The sequence below is a fragment of the Myotis davidii genome, unplaced genomic scaffold (assembly GCF_000327345.1).
Source record: "Myotis davidii unplaced genomic scaffold, ASM32734v1 scaffold523, whole genome shotgun sequence".
In the NCBI taxonomy this organism is placed as follows: domain Eukaryota; kingdom Metazoa; phylum Chordata; class Mammalia; order Chiroptera; family Vespertilionidae; genus Myotis; species Myotis davidii.
In genome coordinates this window covers 1,289,391-1,295,114 of record NW_006295054.1, presented here as the reverse complement: position 1 = coordinate 1,295,114, position 5,724 = coordinate 1,289,391, and positions in this window count along the sequence as shown.

Sequence of the window (5,724 nt, the reverse complement as noted above, 5' to 3'; positions counted from 1 at the left end):
TAGCAAACCTATGACACACGTGTCAGAGGTGACACACAAACTCATTTTTGGTTGATTTTTCTTTGTTAAATGGCATTTAAATATATAAAATAATATCAAAAATATAAATCTTTGTTTTACTATGGTTGCAAATATAAAAAAAAATATTAGAAATATTTCTATATGTGACACGGCACCAGAGTTAAGTTAGGGTTTTTCAAAATGCTGACAAGCAGAGCTCAAAAGGTTCGCCATCACTAATCTAGGGCGACCCATGGCTTATTTAAAAACGCTGCAATAGGCTGAGCAGGGGTCCTTCCACGACGGTGTTACACAAGCATGAGGGTGTCTCTCCTTATGTTGGGGTAATTGGAACTGCAGCGAAGTAAAGACACACCCATGGAGCCTGCAAAGGGTTTCCATGCACACGATGCAATTTACTTCGTGTGGCAGCTGAAGAGGGTGAGCAGAGCCTTGGAAGGACATGAGGTTCCAAGACCAAGGACATGAGGTCTCCAAGACCAGGGGCTGGAGGGAAAGTGTGTGCCAAGCATTCCGCACCATTAGTTACCATCTATATATATAAAAGCCTAATATGCTAAGTGTCCAACCAAGCAGTCGACTGATCATTCAGTATGATAAGCACTGACCACCAGGGAGACGATGCTGTGCCTGGTAGGTTAGCTTGCTGTTGGGGTCTGGCCAATTGGGACTGGTCAAGATGGCTCTGATCAGCCCCAATTGCTGGCCAGGCAGAAGAACCCCATCCATGCACGAATTCGTGCACCGGGCCTGTAGTATAACATAAAGTCAGTGCCTCCTTAAAAATCCTTCCCTGCTTCACAGTACCATCTATGCTAATCTCTGTGTTTGCTAGTGTCTTGCAGATTGCCATTCAAAAATACACTGCAAGCGCAATGACAATCCAGTACAAAGTGAACTAGTAAATCTTGCAAAATATGTAGGATTTTATAAAGTTGACAAAGATGGAGAACTATTCAAATCACAAGTATAGCCATAGAATGTGTCAGCAATTAAAGGAAAGTTGCCAACGATAAAAGGACCGTGACACAAGAAGTAGATAAAGGAGTGATCTGACTAGAGACCCTAAATGGATGAATCTGGGATATTTTTATAAAACATTTCAATTATGGAGCAGAGATCAAACAAGTGAAAATTATCATTCCATGTTTCAAATGATGGCCAAAAAAAAAATGTCAAAAAATTATCTCTGGTCCTGGCTGGAGAACTCAGTTAGTTTGTGTTGTTCAGATACACCAAGGTTGCAGGTTTGATCCCCGGTTAGGGCACATATAAGAATTAACCAATGAATGCATAAATGAGTAACAGCAAATCAATGTCTCTCTCTCTAATCAATAAAAAAATTTAATTGAGTTAAAATATTTCTAAGTTAACTTTGTTATATAGAAAATTATTTCATTTTTTATTTTAGGAAAAAATTTTAAGCTAGCCCTGGCTGGTCTGGCTCAGTGGATAGAGCATTGGTCTGGGATAAAAGGATTAAAATCAAACAGTAGGTTATCCAACTACATGGAATGAAATTTGAAATTAGTAACAAAAAGAAATGTCGGGAATTCACAAATATGTGGAAATAAAACAACAAACTTCTGAATAAGCAATGGGTCAAACAAACAATCCCAAAACCCACAAAAGGTATTAGAATACTTTGAGATAAGTAAAAATGAAGACACAATATGCCAAAACTAATGGGATACAACTACCACAGTGCTTAAGAAATTTATAGCTATACATGCCCATATTTTAAAAAATATCTCAAATCAGTAACCTAAACTTTTACCTGAAGACACTGGAAAAGTAAAAGCAAATGAACCAAAATAAATATTTAGAAGGAAATAATAGATTAATGTGTAAATTAATTATGTGGGAGAATACAAAAACAATAGACAACATCAACAAAGTCAAGAAAGTTGATTTTTTATGAACAAAATTGGCAAACTTGTAGCTAGACTAACCAGGAATGAAAGAGGGGACATTACTATTAACATTACAGAAATACAGATTATAAGGGAATACTATGAATAACTAACTGTATACCAACAAATTAGGTAACAGATGAAATGTAAAAATTTCTAGAACATTAACTACTGAAACCGACCCAAGAATTAGAAAATCTGAATAGACCTATAGCAAGTGAAAAGACTGGTTTAGCAATCAAAAAATTATCTATAAGGCCCAGACCTGATGGTTTCAATGCTGAATTCTATCAAATATTTAAAAAATACTATCAGTTCTTCACTAACTCTTCCAAAAAATAAGGGGGTACAACTTCCAAAAATCACTCTGGTAACAGTAATTGTGATGCCAAAACCAGACAAAGATCTTACACAAAAAAGAAAACTACAGATCAAATGTCTTGTTGGGGGGGAGGGGGGAAGTCCCTCAGCCTGGCCTGAACCTTCTCCCAGTCCTAGAGCCCTCAGGGAACGTCTGACTCTAATTTCAAAACCAGATAAACTCACTATAAAATAAGAAAATTATAGGCATAGATGCAAAAATCCTCAACAAAATACTAGCAAACGTATAAAAAGAATTATACGTTACTAGAGGCCCGTTGCACAAAAAGGGGTTAGCTCCTGCGTTGAGCGTCTGCCCCCTGGTGGTCAGTGCATGTCAAAGCAACTGGTCATTCTGCCGTTTGGTCTATTTGCATACTCGCCTTTTATTATTTAGGATAATCATGACCTGGGATTTATCCTAGGAATGCAAGATTGCTTTAGCATTTGAGAATCAATTCTCATTACCAACAGAATAAAGAGGGGGGAAATCACATGATCATTTAAATACACATAGAAAGTACATTTGACAAAATCTAACACTCCTTCATAAAAAAAATAACAAATGAGATATAGAAGGGAACTTCCTCAACTTGATAAAGGAAAATAAGAGAATACTTTGAGATTAATGAAAATAAAAATTACAGTATGTTGTAACATACCCATAGTTAACATCATACTTAACAGTGAAAGACTCAATGCTTTCCCTCTAAGATTAAGAACATGACAAAGATCTCTTCTCTTACTACTTCCATTCAATATTGTACTGGAGGGCAATTAGGAGGGGAAAAAATATAGAAATAAGAAAAACTACCTCTATATGCAGATGACATGATCTTATATATAGAAAATTCCAAGAAAATCACTAAAACCTATTAGAACTATAGGCTAATAAGGAGGCAGAACCCAATTCTATACAATTTGAAAATTCCACTTATAATCCTATATAATGAAGAGGTAATATGCAAATTGACCATCACTCCAACACACAAGATGGCCGCCACAGGTGGACACAAGACAGCTAACAGGGGATGGCAGTTGTGGGCAATCAGGCCAGCAGGGGAGAGCAGCGGGGGGGGGTGGTGGGGACAGGCCTGCAGGGGAGGGCAGTTGGGAGCAACCAGGCCTGCAGGGGAGGGCAGTTGGGAGCAACCAGGCTGGCAGGCAGAAGCAGTTAAGGACAAGCAGGCAGGCAGGCAAGCGGTTGGGAGCCAGCAGTCCTGGATTGTGAGAGGGATGTCCAACTGACCGTTTAGGCCCACCAAGATCGGGCCTAAACGGGCAGTCAGACATCCCTCAAGGGGCCCCAGATTGGTGAGGGTGCAGGTTGGGCTGAGGGACACCCCCCCACATGTGCACGAATCTCATGCACCGGGCCTCTAGTAGCACATAAAATAACATACCTAGGAATATATTTAACAAATGAAATAGAGAATTTATATTCTGAAAACTACCAACATTGTTGAAATTAAAGACGATGTTAAATAAATGGAAATACATCATATTTTTATGCATCAGAACACTTAATATTGTTAAAATGGCAATGCTTCTCATGTTACATATTGATATACAGCTGAGAACCCCTCAAAAATTCCAGCTGACTTCTTTGCGGTAACTGAAGTTAACCCTAAAATTTCAGATTGCCCTGGCCGGTGTGGCTCACTTGGTCCAAATGTTGTCTAGTACACCAAAAGGTGGCAGATTTGATTCCTGGTCAGGGCACATACCCAGGTTGTGGGATCAAGCCCCAGTCTAGGTGCATGCAGGAGACAGCGATCGATATTTCTCTCTCCCCCTTACTCTCTCTAAAAATAAAAAATATATATAATCATAAGTTTGGCTTTTATTCAGTAGGAAATAAAAAGCCACTAAAATCTGAAAATGTACAAAATAGTAGCTTTTTTTAAATAGTAAAATGAAGTACTGCAGCATTTAGAAATATAAAAGTGAGACTACCCTTTAAAGGTTGAAATTTTAAATTAACAACAAATCAAAGCAGAAATGAAGTTGCCCTGCACCGAGGGGAAATAAAAGGTCTCCAGACCTATAACACTTGACTAGTTTCAATAGCTCTATCACACACAGCTTCAAACAAGTTTCTGGTTTTGGGGTGTATGGCAAAAAATTTACAAACTTATTTAATGACCAACTTTTGTATTTATTCCTTCTTTTGACAGTCACAGGTTTCTAGATCTACTCAACATCTCATTTTTCCACAAACCAGTAAAATTTCTAATTAGTATCAGAATCATAAGCAAGGCTAAAACGTTATTTAAGGTAACAATTCTGGTTTTTGGAGAGGACAGATTCTCAGAGACTGTGCCCTCTTGCCCTTCCTGTAACAATGTCCTACAATAAAAAAAGAAAAGTTAGGTTTAGTTTAACTTCTGCAATTCTAGGAAATGTTATTTAAGCCCTCTGATTGACTCGGGCTCCCCAATCCAGTAATCCATAATTTAGGAAATGTCACCACCATTTAACCAGTTGCCCAAACCAGAAATGTGATCAGTATATTAAATTTCCACTTTAATTTCACCTCATTGAAAGGCCTTTTCAAATTCTACCTTCCTACTTTGTTTCAAATTTTTCTCAATACTTCACCCCATTCCTAACCCCTACCTAAGGGTCACACAGCTAAATAAGGCAGAACTGGGATTTGATTAAATTTCTGCCTCTGGCTCACATAATGCACTTTCATGGTTTTTAACTCCCAAGTTGTGTCTCTAGCTCAGATCTTTCTCAACTATCTCAAAATTAGAAATCCAATCACCTGCTAAAAACATCCTCCTGAATATTCCATAGGCATCCCAATCTCAAAATATCAAAAAATTTATCAAAATCTTTCCCATCCAATTTACTTATCATCTATTCTCTGATAGAAAACTGAACATCAATCTCTCTCTCTCTCTCAATATCCAACTACTCGAATCCTTTCTCTATTTTTCAATCCAACAAAACCTAAACTCACTTTGACAACCAATATCCAAACTTCATGTGATCCATGAAGCCTTCGATGATCTGATCATTGCTTACCTTTCCTGGCTTATTGTCTTGTACTCAGTCCTTCAATCATAAAAACTGCTTGTAGTTTACTAGGTTGCTTCTCATCAATCTATCTTCTTTTTCATGTACTCTCTATGCCTAGATGGCTGCCTTTCCAATCTCAGGAGCACATGCAGGTCTCCACCCATGAAACAAAAAGTAAATCTAAGTACACTGATTCTACAGGTTTTAAAACCTAAGAATCAACACAAAGTCTATCTCCCAGTAAAGGTTCTTAGGTGTAGGATGCATTTCTAGTCAAACATTCTACAGTGGAGCTTAAAGGCAGTAGTCATGCATGCTGGACCAAGAAAACAAGCAAACAAGCATCCTGGTATTCAGTTTCTTTAAACCTCAAATTCTGTTTTCTAACTATTTTCAGTTCTTA